This window comes from Stegodyphus dumicola, chromosome X1 (assembly GCF_044657685.1).
Source record: "Stegodyphus dumicola isolate Sdum_Otavi_A_Nest chromosome X1, ASM4465768v1".
NCBI classification, from domain to species: domain Eukaryota; kingdom Metazoa; phylum Arthropoda; class Arachnida; order Araneae; family Eresidae; genus Stegodyphus; species Stegodyphus dumicola.
The window spans coordinates 47162401-47183023 of record NC_140780.1 but is presented as its reverse complement, the minus strand read 5'-3'; the positions used below and the strand labels follow the sequence as shown (position 1 = coordinate 47183023).

At 32.6% G+C, this 20623-nt stretch overlaps 1 protein-coding gene across 11 annotated transcripts in view; it reads right to left on the bottom strand.

Annotated features, from left to right (window-relative positions):
* Positions 1 to 20623, bottom strand: part of LOC118205332 (myocyte-specific enhancer factor 2C-like) — a 523715-nt gene that overhangs the window by 56340 nt on the left and 446752 nt on the right. Inside the window, exon 1 of one of the 11 annotated variants that reach the window (XM_035377621.2) lies at positions 3639 to 3804. The exons of the other annotated variants lie outside the window; for them this stretch is intronic. The gene's annotated coding sequence lies outside the window, so the exon portion shown is untranslated. Of the gene's footprint in view, positions 1 to 3638; positions 3805 to 20623 lie in introns of those variants that run through there. 11 annotated transcript variants of the gene reach the window in all.

The following is a 20623-nucleotide window of genomic DNA, read 5'->3' as shown; positions in this document are numbered from 1 at the left end:
TCAATGACTCAAATGTCCACCAGTTAGTACTCAACGATTTGTTTAAAAAATTATTTTAATGAATTTCAATGAATTATTGAATGTTATTTTATTTAAATTTTGGCTAAAAATTTCGGGTGTCTTTTGGGGAAAAAGATACTTATCGCTTGAACACTACGTAGTTCTTTTTAAAATTTTCAGTTAAGCATGATTTAAACGCATGTCTTCAGAGTTATGCAAGATTAAATCTGAGTGTTTTATTCCAACTTGAGGGAATGAAATATATTATAACAAATATTTAACTGCAGCAACAAATTAGCCAGTACAGAATATTACTCTTTAACAATAAACTTTAGACTATATTGTTCTTTATAAATGAACTGAATCATTAGAAAAAATTACTAAACTTGTCTTCCATACTGTCTGTGGCTTACTAAGTGTCGATGGTGCTTGCTTCATCGCTCTTATGATTTCACTTAAAAACTTAGTTATCTAATTATTTTTTTGACTTATCTGTATAAGTTCTCTCTCTCTTTTTTTTTTTTTTTTTTTTTTTTGATTGATAGAACTTTTTAGCCGCTAATCCATCGTTAAAATGACGCCCTGATTTTCTTGAAATATACGTGTCACTTGCAGTCAGAAATAAATAAAAATAGGTAATAAAGTAGATGGGAAGGAAGCGACTACTGATCAAATAAATCGTAACTATCGTAAGCTTCGTTATGTCAGCATGTTGTTTTACGCCACTTTTGAAAGTGTTTGAACGCAGTACTTTTCGAATGTAAGCACTAATTTCTTCATTTCACTGTGCTACAACGTCAACTGCTGCTTTCCACGTAGAAAAGCGATAAACCTAACCATTGAAATTAGATTCTATGCTGATCTCCGCATAGTTATGGCATTAGTTGTAGCATCAAGCATTTCACCGAGTGCTTATTATTCAGGAATAGCTGGTTTTTAATGCGTTTTACTTTTGGCATTAAGTTCACTGTACAAATTAAGTTCAAGATTCAAATTCTACAATGAAAAATAAAATGCTCTTAATATACTCTTAATGTGCTGCTGAGGATTTACGCAAATCTTTTCCTACCTAATGAGAGTTATTTTTTAGTATATCTAAAAATGTTTCTAGATCTGATCAAAGAGATTTTTCTCTTTTCAGAGGTTACGCAGCAAGTTTACAGTAAAGGATGTATTAAAACAATACATAAACTATATGCAAATGGTCATACACGAAAATTAAACGGGAGATTAAAATTAAAGACTGCACATTTAAGAACCCTAATTGCCAACATAGGAAGAAACTTTACTTTTTCAAGTAGTGAAGATTTAGTTTTCATCTTTCTAATGAACTTACTCAACTTCCACTATACATTATTACCGAGAAACTTATTATCACAATATTAACAGACTAAATACCGTTACAAAAGTTAAAAAGATAAATGATTAACATAAATGATTTTTATACCGTAAATGTTTTGTTAGATTTATTGTTTAATACGATAGCAAAAATTAAAAACAAAAAATTAAGTTTTAGCATAAACGACATTCACGCCATAAATGAAAAAAAAAAAAAAAAAAAAAAAAAAAAACCCACGGAAATTTATTGTCTTAGATTACCTGTTAGAAGGTGCAAACCAGCATTTATGTACATGTTAGAAAGGTAATATTCAAGGACTAAACTATGCTAGGAATTCAGAAATAAAGCAGCGCTATAGAATTAATAGGATTGTAAGAAATTTTAAAATGTTAAAATATTGTGCTAGAAAATATAGATTGTTGACCGAAATAATTTAAACGTATCCACTAGTTAAACCAATCTGTTTACTACGCATAATTAAATTATCTGAAGCTATGCTGTAAGGTAGTATGTCACTAAAACAAAATGTAAAATAATAATAATAAGTAAATAAATAAATAATAAAGAGCTTTTTCTTATTATGATGACTATTGGCAGCACAGGCAAAACTATGAATTAATAAGTACTTTTAGTGCGATCAAAAATTAAAATTTACTTTTTAATGCAACTGATGAATCGACGAAGAACATTCTAGTTGCCACTTGCCAAGCCTCCTCTTTGGCCTAGCCTCGAAGTGTTCAGAACTGCGCAAGCCACCCAGACGGTACAGTGGTTAGGGGAGCCTACTGCGGTACCGAAGGGCCGGTTTCGAATCCCGGAGAAGCCATGCATGTTTTTAAAGGTATAGTGTCTGTGCGGCATGGGGTCACTCTAAATATGCGGCGAGCGGAAATCCTCTCTAGAGGTTAGTGGTAAGAGAAAGAGGGGTGGGAGACCAAAACCCGGGATGCTCTCCATTACCAAAACTCGCACCAAAACCCGGACCCATTAAAACTGGGGGGCGGAACTGAGCGAAGTCGTACTGTCACCTGTACGGTACTCGAGGCTGTTGCCAACGATAGGCACGATCTTGCACTCCACGCGACGATGAATTTCGTGGTCTTGTTCTTGTGTTACTGTCAGATAAGTGAGATAGGTTACAACAACAACAGAATTGCGCGAAACAGAATGAATGAAAAGTTGTATGAAGACATCCTTTTCCATTACCTAAAATTAACTTTCTGAGAAACATTTAAACAGAAATTTAATGCTCCTTCATTTTCTCTAAATTTTAAAGTAATCCACAATGAATTTTCTGTTAAAGTCTGAAAAAAATATTTTATTATTGCTTTATTTAATTTACTTTTATTTTATTAAATATTTGTCGCAAGCGAATCTCCTTTAAAAATGAAGAATACTCAAAAACAACATTAATAATAAAAAAATAAATAAAACAAAAGTAACAAAACAAAACAAAACAAAAAATAGTAACAACAAAGTTACTCATGCGAAAACGCTCCGTTCTGATCTAAGTGCCTTCAATCAAACAGCGGCATTTATCGCCATCTTTGGCGCCAAACTCAAATTACTATATTTCAGGCAATCAGTGGTGCAAGACCTTAGGACAGTACGTTCACATAGGAATTAATAAAATAAAATCACGACATTACTGTCAAACATGGGAGAAGCATTATGGTAAGTGATTGAAAAATGATGTCTATATGTGTGAAAATTCGCACTTTTCTCACATATGGCAGACACCTCACTAACCACTGGTTTATTCTGTTTTAACCACTTGAGATAACCTGCTATTAATATCTTCGTATTTTTATCCAAATGATATTTTAGTGAAATATCTTTAGTAAATTAACATTTGAATAAAAGATCCTTTTTGAAAATAAGTTTTAAAGATTTTGAAACAGTTTAATCACGATTTACAACAAAGGATTCGGTAGTTATTAATCAGTAGAAAGAGTACCCTTTCGGGGACTTAACTTCGAGGAAAACTAAATTGTTGTCGAACAAATTTTATGATTCACATATGAACCAAGCCAGCCAGAGACCGAGCGGATAAAACTGCTGCACTCTAGTAATTACATTCTAGGTTCGATTCTGAACGAAACGTTCGTTCGTGTGGATATTATGTGTGGTTCGTGTGGTAGTTTCTCTTGTGTGCAGCCCAGATACAAGGGTTTAATCTTCGCATGCTTCGCCGTAATTCATTACGTAACCAAATCATGAAATCTCGTCATTCAGATTTGTATATAATTTACCATAACAATTAATGGTTTGACAACACCTAATGGTTGTTACTACTCACAAGGGTTCTATTCACTCAGCTATTGCAGGTAGATGGTTTGGTCACTGCACTGAAGGTTCGTCTTCCTTGATAAAGACAGTATCGTGGAGGTCTTTCCAATAGCAACTAGTTTGCAGGCCTATTACACAATAAGAAAACTTCACAAAACCAGCTTTTTCAAAAGGAATGGAACCTGGAATGTATTAAACAGTGTTCAGCAGTCTTACCTCCTCGGTCACTCGATTGCTAAAAATCTTCAATGAAAAAAATTCTAGCAATGAATTGTAGAGGAAGTAAACAATAATTAAAAAATATATACATTTTAAATAAAATGCTTATATGCTTTTGAAATAACAGAAACATGGACTTCTTTACACACATGTAACATGAAATATTTAAATATCCATTCCAAAATTAGATATAATACTTTGTTTGTCGATGACCTCATATTTTGAAACATTCTTGTTCAAATCCTGTTGATGATCCAAAAAATATCCCCAATTTTAAATATTTAATTTCCAATATTCAAATATAGTATTTGTCATTCGCAAAAGACTTTTCTACTGTCTGCTACTGGCTTTTGAATTGGATCGGAATGAGAATGAAAGAATTAAAAAGTAGAAAATAAATTCAAAGTTTCATATACATTTTGAAATCTAGCGATAAGACTAAACGAAACTAAATAATAAATAAATAATATTAAATAAAGGTGAATCGATAATTTTATTTTCATGACATAACTCAAACTTTGTGAAACAATTAACAAAATAAATCAACTTATGAAATTAATCAAAAACTTCACTGAACACAATGTTTCGGGTAAAAAGATAGTTAAACATTAATAAATATTGATCATCTGAGTGCGTCCAAGCCACACATATTTTTTTTTTTTTTCTCTTCACCTTTTATAATATAAGGCAGTTTCAGAAAATGTCTCATTAGGATTTAGAGTATGGAAATATTTCATTAGAAGTCACAACAACATTCTGTTGTGATGGGTACACTCACTGGACAAGAAACTTTAATTTTCTTAAACAGTCATATTTTGAAATTACTAAATCAAATGTGTTTGATTAAAATCTGTTCATTAGTTTTTCAGAAATTCGATATAATGTGAAAATTTTCTTAATTCTGCACACGAGTCTTTTCTCACTATCGCACAAAATTTTGCAATATTTAAAATGAACGTGATTCATATGTCATATAAATTTCAGTTACTCTTATTTATATTCGTAAGAAATTGCCACATTTGCCCGTGCGTGATGTAAGTGGGTAGTACGTTCGGATACGAAATGAAACATCCGTAGTTCAAAACCGGTGAGAACACAGTTGATTTTTCCCGTTCCTCTATCCAAAAAACCAATTAATAATTACTTGGATTTGACCAACATGGTTGCATTTAAGTGCAAAAGAATGTAAAGAATTATCCCAGTCCTCTGCGGGTGTAAATGCTTATCTCGACCAGCTAACAAGTGAATCCGTAGTTCGAGACCCCCGAGGACGCAGTTGATTTTTAATATTCACCCGCCCTGAAAAGCCTAATCCGTTTCCAAATATTTACTCTCATTCTTTAAACAATGTATAAGATTACAATGTACATGTATAAGATTTCAAAATGTCTGAAAAACTTGCAAAGTTCTGATCGCACCTAAGAGAAAAAAAATACCGATTTTATTTACATCTCACAGTTCACCAGCATCGAAGCCCCAAAATCGGTGGACACTGGTTGTTCTATCCCTGTTTAAATTTCGGAGAACGAGCTGGTTGCATGGGGGTTTTCTCCACGTGTCACGTGAATACGAAATTCGTGAATGTGGAATTCCTTGAAAAGTCCTCGACGTTCATCCCTTCGTTAAGCAAAAAGGTCCCGTATACTCCGCTATAATCTAAATAGTTCAGTTTACTTATATTACGCCTAAGTTCATAGTCAATTTTATCATCTTTCAAATTAATTTCAGTCGTATTTTACATTATTTAACTATTTTTCAAATAAATGAGATTAATAATTCAAGGAATTTCGATCTAAGGAAAAAAATTTCTTTCAAAGCATCTGTTAACATTGGTGTGGTGTGGTGTATTTAATTATGGCAAAGCACACTAGGGCTATCTGCCTAAGGGGAGGGATGCCTTCGTGGACGACTTTCTAAGGGAAACTGGCTCGTATACACGTTACACATGAGGAAAACCACGAAAACACTCATGCAGCTAGCCCGTTCGCGGGATTCGAACCTCGGACCGAACTACCAGCGTTCAGCGAATTTACCGCTCGGCCGTTGGTGGGCCCCTGTTAACATTGGTATATTATTAAACTTAATTATTAGAAAACAGTTTTCGAAAAGAAAGTGTTTTTCATTTTTTAGTAGCTTTATGAGGAAGTAGTGAAAAATTAAAAAGGTGCACTAATGAGTTTAATGCAGACCTTAAAAACAAAGTAAACTCATCCATTTTTATTCACTTCTAAAGTTACATCGCTGTGTTGTAATTAACTAACTTATGTTCTGAAATAAATTTGCTACCGAATATATTTTTAGCCAAGGGAAACTATGATGTCGAGGCCTTTTTTCGGATTTCCTTAAATGCGCTCATCAATTTTCTGTTTCTTAAAACTACATGAGAAACGGCAAATTTTCTTACACCTGACGCTACAGCAGAAGGTAGTATTTAAGGTCGGCTGAGCTTGCTCAGACGGTACAGTGATTAGGGGAGCACCGAATGGCCCGAGTTCGAATCCAGGGACGACATGGATGTATATAAAAGAAAAGTGCTGAAATTTAATCTTAATTTAGCGTTTGTATCAGTAAAATAAGGCGAATGCGATGACTCTTCTACTGAAACATCCATAACAAGTTTTTTCCGGAAATTTTTATAATATTAATTAGATATATTCTTTTAAAAAATTTTGTACAGAGCTAATACTCGACAGAGAAAACGACAAATAATTTCAGTCAACAAATCGCAGTTACCTGATAAGAACAATTGAAAAAATGTAAGCTTACTTACCGATAGTCGTAATACTTATCTTTAACGAGGGTTTTTCGTAATGTTATTGACTGTTGTAGGCCTTCAGAATATGGAGATTTTTATCAGCTTGCGAGTTGAGAACTGTGATGTTTAGATACGCAGAAAACATCGACTGCAACAGCAGATAACCTCTGTAGCGTGCATCATGACATCAAGTATTTACGTGTCACATATCAACACTGTACGGCGGGATAGGGTTGCACTATCACTTTTGACTATCAGTGTGTGTAAACTGTACGTTTAAGGATAAAAATCCTTTACATGGAAGATATTGAGAAGTCGCGAAAATATGAAGCCTTAAAATAAATTTAGTCCTTTAAAAATAATTCTTTTTCTTTTTTTGAACAAAATAACATTTTCTATGAATTTTGTATAAGTCTTTATGACTGTCACGCTAGATTTATTAAGTTTATTTTGTCGTAAAAGCCTCTTCTGAATTACAACAGAATATTAACGGATACAAAACATTTCATTCAATCTCGCATTTGGTTTCTCATGTATTATCCTAACATCAGGCTGGAATAAATCAGTACTGTCTCACTGATCTCACTAATTTTCAAGCTTACTTACCGACACAAGATATATGTTACCAGCTTCACGTCACCTGCATAACGAAATTTGAATGCGCAGAAACATTTAATAAAAATATGCATTCAGAATTTTCAAAGAATCCTTTCCGTTACAGGACAACGCGAGCTAAACAATTTCCTATAGAAAAGTCAACGTTGCTGCTTGTCACCATCAAGTTAAGCGTGCTTTTCTTATCTTTTATAACACTGCTATTGTTTTCAAAGTAAGTATTGTCAATAAGTTTTTAAAGCATAACATTCCATTTCTTTTCTTGTTTAGTGAAATAACTAACCTAACAGACATATCTTTCAGCAAATTTTACCGCAGTCAAAATGAATTGATTGACGGAACTCGCCGAAAAATAACTTTCGATCGATTTATCTGATTATGGCAAAGCATTCCAGGGCTATCTGCCTAAGAGGAGGAATGCCTTCGCGCAGGACTTTCTAAGGAAAACTGCCTCGTATACTCGTTACACATGGGGCTTACACATCCGGCCAGTCCGTTCCCCGGAATTGGAGTTTCGGACCGAGCTACCAATGTTCAGCGATTTTACCCCTACGCCATTAATTTTCTTAGCCAGTTTTTCTTAAACTCTAAGAAGGCATTCCTCCCCATAGGTAGATAGCTCAATATATATCACCAAATAAACCAAACTCTCTCTATCAGAGCTTCCTTTTCGAATGAAGCCTTTTAGAAAACACTGAGAATAAAATAAAAATACCCGACGGCCACCGACGGCTGAAAGGTAAAATAGCTGAAGTTCAGTAGTTCGAAGCTCTGCGAACGGGCTGACTGAATGGGCATCTTTGTGGTTTTCTACATGTACAACTTGCATACGGGCCAGTTTCCCTTAGAAAGTCCTCACCCGTAGCCAGATAGCCCTCTTGTGATTTTCCGTAATCAATTAAACCAAAAACACCTGACTTTCATCTCTTCGAGATAAATTTCAGAAACAGTTGACAATATGCGGTATTTTTTACCGTACGTTACAGCAAGACGTTGATGCCTGAAGGATATCTTACAGTATTTAACTATTCACTTTTAAAGCCTTATACTAAATGCAGAAAATTAAGCTTAAATATCATTTTTACGTAAATCGAATACTGTCATTCGGAAGACCAAATTTCAAATTTGTTTTATTATCTATTTCATATTTTTAAAAAACTTTAACGAATTTTTGATTAACAAACGCAACGATTTCAAAGCGAACAATGGCAACACTGTACGGAAAAAAAAAAAAAAAAATTCTCCAGCGCGCCGAGATTGTGTATCGGAAATTCTAAAGATGCGCTCTTTTTAAATATTTTGTGATATTATTGTTCAATTGAATTTTATGGTTAAAGTGCGAAGAACATGATATTTAATAAATAAAGGTAACCAGAAACGTTAAAAAAAAGCCCCTTTCGGCGTAATATAAAATCTGAAACCCTTCAGATTTATTTTTATTTTATTTATTTATTTATTTATTTTTTTACAATAGCGAACAACATTTAGGGATCAAGCTACTTTAATGGATTAAAAGCTCTGACAACATTCAATTAAAAAGCGTAAATTTATTGTATCTCCTATACATGTATACAAAACATACTTTTACAAAGTCAGTTATTCACCTCCAGTTAATAATAACATGCCTATTAAAGGGATTAATAACAGTATGACTTTGCAGACTGTAATAACCTAACACTGCAGTGATAATTCTTCCATGATTTTTAAAATTGAATGCTTGCTCTCTCTGTCTGTGTGCATATATATTGTATTCGAATATATAAATGCAGACAGATAATTTGATGAAAATAACTATTCCTAAATTTCAGTAAAAATATTCATAGATAGGTATTCAAATACTACTTCAGATAAAACTGAAAAATTGAATAGTATCTAAATATTGGTTTTAAATATTAGTTTCCAAGTTCACTTGTAAATGAACGCAATAAATTATCGAAGTACGCAAAGCAAAAACGAAGATTTTAGTTAGTAGTTGCACAATAAAAAAGAATTTCTACAGTAAATCATGAAAAGCATATTTACAACAAACGCGCTAAAATATCGGGTACTGTTTGTCTTCGAAAATCTACCTGAATAAGTATGAGTCATGACAGATCTAGAAAACACGTGTGGTAAGAGTAACTTAGTAAACTAACTCTTTTACTACCTATCCAACATTTGCTAGATAGGTCATCGCACTGTCTTACCTTCACACGCAAATCTGGTCTATACGCGTCGAGCAATGTGACGTAATTTTTCCTCTTTGAACGCAATCAGGCGAAAGAAAGCTACAGCAAATGGCTTAAAAAAGTAGCGGGCAATAACTTTCAGACTAAACTTGCTGCTTTTTAGTATTCGAAGAAAACTTTTCTAATCATTCTGCTTCGAGCAGCGACTTTATATCTTATATTTTAAATCAATATTTTATTATGATGCAAGCAATAAATAGATCATACTCGCAGAAGTTGGAAGCAATTTCTTAGGTTCTCCAGCGAGTATTAAAAAGGTGATTTGAGCGACATATCCTCCAGCGAATTTCATACACACATGTCTGAGATAAGATTTTTCAAAATCACCGACAGTTAGCCATCTTCAAAATTTACCAAGTGTTTCTCCCTTCAGCACTTATAACACTGGTTAAAAAAGAGAAGACTTAATCTTCCCGGAAAGACTACACTAAATACAAGCGTAATTCCCAACCCTGTATTGCCATGATATATGTGGGGTAATCATAAAGCAAGCAAGAATCCTGACCACTTCCAACTCGAAGGGGACGTAAAAGAAAGGAGGGTAAAACTTGCGCTTCAGATCAATCTCGAAAGCAGTTAAGAACAAAATTACAAATTCTGGAGAGCATGTTAAACAAATAAATAAAAAAAAAGGAAATCTTTTTCCTGAAAAGAAACATTCGGAACTACTTCCCAATAGCTGTCAAAAAACCTGGGAGGGAAATTGAATGATTTTTATGATATTTCTTCCCATCTCTTCGTGCTATCAGCCAGTCCTTTTATTGCCCATTTACATGTCATACTGAAGAGATCGCGCAAGGGCAATGGCGGAGAGGAAAATCATTCCCCGATCAAAGTTCAGTTACTTTCCGGCCAGACCCTATTACCGTAGCTCTGTTAAATTTCTTATAAGCTGTGGAGAATGAGCGTTCCAACAACTTTAATGCTCGTGGCCATATGTTTGGAAAGAAATTTCTTTTATACCGCCACTGTTTTAATTTTAGAAAAATTCCCAAATCACCAGTGCAGATAAAGCTCTGCCGATTTTCTCCCCGAAATCTGTTCCACCATTAGTCTTTGGAATTTAGTTCAATAAGAGAAACCGGTCTTCGGCTTGCAACGTATTTTGAATTGCGAGATTTTGAAACGTGCCTGTAATGTACTTTTCTTGGAAATTTATTCGATCTTCATAGAATTATATTTTATGGGATACGAACTCTGAGTATTCATAATAAACATTAGGATTTTTAACTTTTTGAGCTAGAAATTACCTATATTTTTTAATTTAAAATTGAATTACAGAATTAAAAAAAAGATGTTAATATAAATAGATAAATAAATGAAACGAAAAGAGTCAAGTCTACAAAACTACTTCTAAAAAATAAACGATTACTTCCCTCCTCCCATTTGAAGCACATGGATTCCAACATGGTAGCTGACATTCGTGCAGAGGATAAAACTCATACCTGATGCCAGTTGTCGCCCACAACGATGCAGACATTTCAAGGAGCGACACATTAATTCGAATCATATTATATTTATATATATAGGTCGAACACCAATTTGCCGGCATCCTCGAATCCTGAATTTTGTGCGATAAAAGCGAGCGCATGATAAAATTTAATAAAAAGGAAACTTTCTTATAAAAGTAGTTTTTAACTAATTTAATGATGCGCTTTATACAGGCTAATATTTGTGTACAGCAATAATACACAGTATTATTTTTCCTTAATTATGAACAACATAGGGAATTAACAATGTTTTGGCTTTAATGTGCGGTTGATGTTGGTTTTATGGTTTGATGCGGTTGATGTTGGTTTTACTATCTTTAAGTTAGGAATAAGACCATCTTTAAGTTAGGAATTATTAAAAAATTTTTACTTAAGGAAGTAAGCTGTTGTCTTATGTTTAGGCCAGTACGTTAGTAATTAAAAAATGCAATGTCAGGAAGCAAAGCAAAAGCGAATCTGATGAAATAAACGCAAGTTCACAGGGAGACAACAAGCGCTGAATTTATGCATCAGCTAACATTTTGTTACTTAGCAATACGATAAAATTTTATTCTTTAAAAGCAGTTTTAACTAATAATTTGCAAAATGTTGTACCAAAATATAAATCTCATTTACAGAACATTTTTAGAGTTTTGAAAATTTAATCCTATTGTTGTTTTGTCAGAATTAAATTAAGCACTAGTTATTTATTAAAACAATTAATTGACAAATGAGTTGAATATTATTGAAGGTGTATTTTATTGTCCATAATGATAATTTCTTTATTTAATGCATTTTAGAAAGCCAGATTTCAAACCTCGTAAAACGGTAACAAAATTATTTTTTGAAATACGGGCATGATTTATCAGTTTATTAATATGCAGCTTATGTTTTCATTTGAATTCAAACGTTTTTATTACGTGTATATTATATATCATCAACTGCATTAGACTGCATCAACTGCATGGGACTGCATTAGAAAAATAAGACAAAATTTAATTAATATTGTAGGCTGCTAATAATATAGATTATTACAAAATATGTCTCTTGAAACTAAAAACTTTTCTTTTTGTTTAAATTTATAGTAATAAAAATTCACATAACACAGCTACAGCTTTCGGTAATTAAGTAAGTTGGCTATTAAAAAAAATTCATTTTTAGTTTTTGAAATATGTTAAATTTCAATTCAGAGTTGCAATGATCATAAATGTATGATTCTTTTAGAAAAAATATTTTTCGGTATTACACAGAGCTCGGAATACTACTCGCTAATATATACTCTTAATTAGAAAGAGTTTAACACTCAAATTCTAAGTTGAAAAAAGATAAGAAGAGATAAATTCTGAATAATCATTAAATGCTATACCGATGCAGTTGTCTTTTCTGTCGCTTAAACGCAAAGCGGGAAAAAAAGCTTTCGATTAAAATGGGGTCATTTTGCTTCAGCTGATTTCCCGCGGGGCTGGCAAATTATCCTATAGAATGATTTCCCCAATTTCTCAGATAGAAAGTAAAAGTCCAAACGTGAATGAGAGAAACATTTAATCTCAATAAGCATAGACAAAAAGGAAGACTAAAATCCATATCGTTGTAATCTTTAGTGTCGAACTTTTTCCTGTTTCCGCCGCTTAACTGGTGCGAGGCCAAAACCGAGAAAAGTTTTGATGATTTCAGTGTCAACGAACTTTCTTAGAAACACAGTCGACGGAGAGGGTTCCTTCTCTCCACTACCACCGCACTTTCCTTTTGCACATCAAACATGAATTAGTTTTCCATTTGCTGTTTATACGCTTCTGTCACTTCAATCCACGACAACATGCTAGAAGTACTTACTTCTTAGCTTAGTTTATTGTCCATCTAAGCCACTGCATGAACAACTGTTCTTTACATTACTGTGCTAAGTAGAAATTTCTGTTGACTGAGATCCTTCCGTGATAAAGTAAAATAATTTTGACCGCGCATCCAAGCTGGATGGCCAGGTCGAGAGCTTGTTGTATCTTCTTTCTAATATAGATAAGACACCCGTTGTATAACTGCGGCTATTTATAACTTATTGGCACAATGATACCTTATAATTCATTTCATTACAAACATAATAAACTTTTCCACAGTGAATTACTTCATCGACATCTAGAAACACATGGAATGACAACTAAATTTTAAATACTACTGTTAGTTTTAGAATTCTTTTTAACGTTAAAAATCATTTTAACGAGTTAGTATTACTTTCAAGCAATTTTTAGTTTCTAAAGGCATTTTCGTAAATTACTTTTACCACAAAATACAATGCAATTTAATTTCTTTGAAGTTTACGATAATACTCCTATTTGTTACGGCTCTGAAGGCGGGCACATTTTGGGATAAATATTATACCACTGTACACTCAAATAGGAATTAGTACGTATTATTGTAAAAGTTTTTGTACATATGGGATTTCGCATGGGCTTATTTATAAATTTAACTTTAAAATGGTGTGGTAAATAATTAACACGAGCTGATATGGTGGCATTCACCAGAACCCAGACAAAATTATGCTACTTACGAATACCTTTAGAATATAAAATTAGCTATTGATAGGAATGATTTTTTAATTTATAGAAATGATTAATAACAAGAGAAATTATTGATTATTTTAGGATAACAAAAGTTTGATAATTTCATTAAAAATGTTGAAGACACCAAGGTACATATCCCAGACTAATAAAAAAAGTACTTAGGTTACAAATATCATTTTCTAGGATATTAATTTAGGTTTTACATTAATTATTTTCTAACTCTTGCACCGTTACCTGTTTATTTATTTACTTGCCTACACAGAAAAAATACAGAAAATAGACATAATTAATTCAAACACTCACACATGTACAGAAACACACACATAAAAGCAAAAATCATCAACTAAATATATAAGGTGGACTTAAAAATCACCATAAAAATAAATGAAGCACTTAGAAGAAATTATACTTATCTAGCTTTAAAATGCGCATCATAAACCAGTTATAAAATAGCCCCCTTTCATTTCTAACACTGTGGTAGAAGAATCTCCTCTTTTCGTCCAGCAGAGTCAAACCCTTTCTCGTTTCAACGGGTGAAACGACCTGTTTTGAACCCCATGTGTCTCGGGGATGTCGGAAAATGCTTCCAGCGAAAAAAGTTACAAAACCGCAGTTGGTAAAGCCGTTTCCGAAGCTCTTCCCTTGGGGGTTCCATGGTTCTTCTTTTGTTTCCAGATAACCAGAGGGAGTCCAGACGAGGTGGAGGACTATAAAGGTGTTTAACTTCGGAAAGTTTTGCTTATTTTCTTAGAAAGTTGATTTATGATGACGCTATTAACTGAGTTAATTTACAAGCAATTTATAATGGTCACCAATTTTTACGAAAGAACTGATCCCATTCTTTTCTATATAGCCGTTTACAAGAATAATAAAAATTCCTTCGGACAGCCTTTGTAATCTCAAGAAATGAATGCAAACAAATTTGCAAGAATTCAACTGCTAAAAAAGGCAATAAAATTATAGATTAAAACTGACGATAGACTTTATAGTTATTTATAATTCTTAATATTATTTCATATGAACTGCAAATGTATTGGATTCATTTTTCCGCGCAAATTATTACTCGGCACTCAGTAGTTGCAGAATTTAATGAACAAATTCGAGTAATTAACAGATTTAACTTTATGATAATCATTGCAATATATAATTAATTCTTTAAACAGATTTAGGTTAATTTTAAATAGATTGCATTTATTACATATTACATATAGCAAGGTGAAAATTTCTGAGCGTATTAAAATCCCTAATTGAAATATAGGTGGAAATGCATATTTCTGACCACTTCTTAACTGCATGTGACAATTTTTATGATACATGTAGAAATTTTATTCATCAAACAGTCTGAATGCGTGATCATTATGGCAGTTATTAAATTACATTCAGTATCGGTTAAATGAAAAAAAAAAAAAAAATGTGATATACGTATCCGAATTTTCTTATAGGTTTCGGGGGGAAAATATATTTAAGACAGATAATCTGAATTCAAAATTGAATGTAACTAGAGGGTTTTATTGTAAATTTACTATTCATACGCAGTTAATTTATACGTTTTTATTGCGATATTTATCGCAACTGAAACCGGAAAAAGCATCATTTAAAATTTAATTCTATTTTATACGAGTAAACACAATTGTCATGCCCCCACCATATGAAACATAAGTTAAAGTCCTGGAGTTAAGAATCACTTTAAACGCATACTTTAAAATTTGGTTGGAATTATGTCACCGTACTTTACTAAACAAATTAATTACATAAAACGTTGTCATAACAGTCATTGATTAAACAATGTAGAGACATTCGAGCGCCACGGTAGGGTCTATTAGGTTTTTTAGTAGGAAATACAAAAAATGAGCAGTGCCCTCGCCGGGACTCGAACCTGGACATCTCGAATAGGCACCGAGTGTGCTAACCGTTACACCCCGAAGTCATGCTAGAAGAAGGCTTATAACTATATGTAACGTTTTACATAAAATAAAACATTCTTTAACGAAATATAATGACGAAGGCTGGTTATCATATTATTCCTCCGATTTAAGACGTATAGTAACCCTATAAGCATCCATAAAGTGTGATTAATCGAAATCTACCACACAGATTGTGAATCATAAGCTGGTTGATGATCACAACTTCTTGCATTTACATATAATCGAGAAATGAAACATTATGTGCTACTGCAGGAAATCATCACCTCACGGTACTATGTGAGTGCGTGGAAGCATAAGGGGTCAAACGAGATCAATTCATTTTACTCTCATTATCTAAAAGTCAGTGATGCGTAACATCCAAACAATGATTACTATCCAACTGGTTCACCTATATATAGATCAACCCATATAGTAAGTTACGAAAAAAAGGGGATGCCGAACAAAGTAAAGATCCTGTAATCCTTGCGATTAGTTCCAAAACCACCATCTTCATCATTACCATTCTTTTTATCAAAAAGAAAAGAATGAAGGGGGAGTAGTAATAATCATGTCCGAGCTATTGTTTCTTTGCTTTCTCGTTAAAGATGGCTCCTCTGAAGTACAGTGAGTCAAATATAGGTCAATCTCCGACGGTCTAAATCCCTGCTGTTTCAACAAGCTGCAAAATACTAGAGAGTAGCAGCGCAGTACGTACCAGAATGCGAGTGGGTTAAAAAAAATCAAGGTCGAGCACGTTTTTTTATTACGTTTTCCTTCTCAAGACAAACAGGTTCGGCCAAACCCTTCTCTTTGCCATTTTTTCCCTCGACTTTGCTAACATTTCGGCCTTTCATCACTACTATCATCGTGTTCTACTATTGGAGGGCAGGAAAGCAAGAGGGTTATAACTTTTCCATAGAGGCAGGGAATGAGGGTGGGGAAAAATGTAGTTTAAAAAAAAAAACTACCCAAAAATCAACTATAACATTTGGCACGCATTCTCAGGAAAGTATGCCAGGGCGCAAAGTATTAGATGAACAGGGGAATTTCCTGGCGGCTACTTTCTTTCCAGTTACTTCCGGGTTGTAAAAGGTATGTTTGCAATAAAATTTCAGCTTAGTGTATTTCAGTTTTTACGAATATGGAAAGCAGTTAAATACACTAACCGTCCGATTGATAGTTTTAAAACTTTTATACTTGTTTCAGATGCATGGTACTGCTATGACACTTTTTTCATATCACATTTGTTTCTTAATAAAGATACTTAGCGTGAAAAAATAAAAATGCACCTTTCTAATGATTTAGTTTAACTTGTTGCCTTCGTGACCACTGAAAGTAGTCCGCTTGTTGCTACTTAATCATTAACTTCCCCAAGGAAAGTATTGAAAGCTCATTCACCGTTACGCCGAAGTTTTAACCTCACTTTTTATGCATTGTTTTCCTTATAGGCATGATTGAGATTTCTTTTCTTTTTTGGTCTTTGAAATATCAAAATAGATACGAATTCCAAATTTTAACACTTTGCATCTGTATTCATCTTCTCATATAGAGTATATGAAAGCTGATCAATAATTGGAAATTGGCAAATAGTAGTTCTTTTATCTATCAATGCTTAAATATAAGCAAATACGAAATTTCGATTCAGAAAGAAAAAATTCCTTTCTAGATGTAAAAAATATTCCGATAAATTCTATCTACCGTTTACCATTTTAAAATGTAGAATAAAATATCATAGCATTTTATTCTTAAAAAACAAAAAGTAGATGTATTTATTCCTCGAAATAACTTGAGCACGTGTAATAAATAAATTTTCCTAACTCATATACTGGCAAACAGTTATTTTACATAGGTACACATTGCATTACATAACCCGAACTCCAGAGCAAGTAATTTAATAACATTGCCTTCAGAGACGGCAAACCGAACTACTTTCAATGATCGACATGTTAAGTTCATCTAATTCGTTTGTTTTAATTTCTCCATTTGCTTTCATATAACATCAGCATATAAATATCTAAAATGACGCCTAGTATATACGGTTTACGCACTTCCAGGGGGAATGTGAATATTACATCAAAGTAATCAAAATAAATTGCTAATAATGTTTATAAAGAAATTTTAAAATATAAATTAGGTTTTATTTCCACTAATATACACTTTTTGCCCTTGCTTACGATACTTTCTTTCCCATAAAGCATAAATATATTTGTACTTGCACGTTATTCGTAAATTGTATGTGATTGTATGTGTAACTGTATGTGAGTCACTGAAATGCTATTTCTACACAAAACGTATAATTATTAAAAATAGTGATTTGCTTTTGATGTTTCATTTAAATCATGTTATTAAGTGAAAAAACAACACTAATATATTAATTGCTCGTGCTTGAATTGAAGGTAAAAATTAATTTTATAAACACATTATTAAGCTCAATTTGAATACGGGAAAAAATGCATGACAATTAATTTATACCGTTATTAGAATAGTTTCTGTTAGCTGTTTCAGTAATGAAGAAATTATCATCTTTAATTTATTTTTATGAATTAATAGTTTTTGTACTATTAATTTTACTTAGGACGATAAAATACTAAAATATTTATTTTTTGCTTACATTTTAGGATGTAAGACTTAAAAATATTATTACAAAGAACGACTGCGAATGGAAAAATTTAATTAAATGCAAAAGGCCAGAGATACAAGGTTATTCTAATTCTAAAAATTCTAAACTTTACTTTTTCGGTGAGGAAATATGGCATTATCGTTTTCCATTGGCATCAAATATGTGTTATCAAAGCAGTTGTGCTATCAGATATTGAACTTCACGAGAGACAAATTTTAACTCTTCATAGTATCGCTGATACTTGCTAAAATTTACGCTATTTAATTTCTTGTGATGCTGCCATCGAAGTGCCCAAAATATACAAGACATTTTCGAGTGATCGGCTGAAATCTCTCGGCGTAGGTCGACGCCGTGGGTGCCAAGCAAGCTAGCCGAGTAACGGAAGAGCAAGCAGTGAGTGAACTTTCCGTTCCATTTCCTCAGATCAGTTGATGCTGCTGCTGTCTATGGAGGGTCAGCGGCCACTGGAGGTCAGAGACACCAGTAATGGTAGTGGCCTCGATCCCTTAGAAACCGGGTTAGGGTCCGCAACCTTCCCTCTCAGTCTATGTCTACATGTGGGACATCGTTTGGATTGAAGCGGTAATGAAAGGGATGTGAATAACCTCGAAAGATGGCCACACACTCCCCTTTCCAATGTTACAGTGCTCTTACAATCCGTTACTGTACTACTAGTGAAACAACTGTTGATGAGGTTTCCAAACATTTCGAGTATATGCTCATTTTTCTTATTGTAGATTTCCAAACATTCACCGACATATCCAGGTAGGTAAAGACTAAATAAGAAACTCGGCAGTTCTCGATATTTACATCACCTTTTACTCTAGGCAAGACGTATAAGCTGTGATACGGAGTTTTCTGGCCAATATCTCAGAGAAAGGTGAAGCAAAGTTTATAACTGAATACTCCATTAACCTTCTAGAGTTATTTCACGAAATTGACTGAGGCTGTTGAGGGTTTTTACAGATTTAGATTTTGATCTGTTGATATGCTTGCTATGATCTCAGCAATCGATGGCAAAATAATGAAAATTGAAATTGGAATGTTTGAAGAAATTTAACAACATTCAAAATATTATCTTCTAAGAGAACTTAATTACAGAGTGTCGCAACCTTTATTCCAAGACACGCTTTATAAATATTTTAGGTCTTCTAATGCGTCAAAATGAAAATAAATACTTGGTTATAAAATTTTTCAGCAATACTGCCAAATATTACACGTTTAATTATATCAAAGCATATGACTGCCATCTGCCGCGTTCATGGAGAACATTGCAACGTAAATTCGCTTGTATTAATGCTATATATTATAGATGAGCTTTCGGGAAACCACTCAAAATATAAAATCTCTGCTGGGAATCAAAGCTTCGGACGATTAGTTGGTTAACTGATTACGACAAAGCTCGAGAAGACTAACTACCAGTTTAACTAACTATTTATTGCGTCATTAGTTAACCGAAACTAACTATAACTATAGCCGGAACTAAATATATATATGTGTGTGTGTGTGTGTGTATGTATATAAGTTAAAAGAAAATTCTTAGTGCTTACGCTAAGGAAGGAAAAAAAAATAGAACTAATTTTTCACACACACACAAAAAAAAAAAAAAAAAAAAAACTGAAATTCCCAATCGATAAATTAAAAAAAATCCTTTAAATGTAGAATAAGCGTTCTAAAAATGTTAAAAGAAAAATTTAAATAATCCATCACAAGAAAAACCAAAAATAAATAAAAGTAAAAAAAAAAAAAAAAAAAAAAAAAAAAAAAGGGAACAAGTTATTGATTATGAATTTAAATTTTTAGTCTTTGTAAAAAATTAGTTCTAAATTTCTTTTCTTATGTATTTACCGATCAATTTTCAGCGGCATAATGCGCGAAAATGCGTGGAATGATTATATTTTTATGTAATTTTTTTGTGTTTCTGTAATATATATAATTTATTTCCTAAACAGTATTGATTAATTGATTATATTATCTCCTAAGTTATCTCCTAAGTAGAATTATTTTAAAAGTGTGAATCCATACTGGTAAGTTATATTTTGAAAGATGTTTTGAAGTAATTTGAAAGCAAAATGTTAATAATGTTTTAACGGGGACTGGAGTTAAATCATCATGAAGAATAAAATTTCAATTGAAATTTTCAAAATATAACTTACTTACTAACTTAAATATAACTAACTAACTTCAAAACATCTTTCAAAATATAACTTACCAGTATGGATTCACACTTTTAAAATAATTCTACTTTAATTAAACTTAGGAGATAATATAATCAATTAATCAATACTGTGTTTAGGAAATAAATTATTATTAACTAACTTTGCAGCAATTGCGCAAGTACTAATAACTTGTATTCGCACTAAATGGATTTAAGATCATACAACATTATATATATATATATATATATATATATATATTCACAGAACCACAGTATCTAAGCAACTTTTTAGCGTATGAACTAGGAATTTTCTTTTCACTTTTTTCTAAATTTTGCAGCTCAATGCGCAAAGTTTTTGACCACATAGGTCTTTTATCGTTAGTTCTATTTTCTTTAATTATATATATATATATATATATATATATATATATACATATATAATCAGCGATCACGTTATTAAAACATATATATA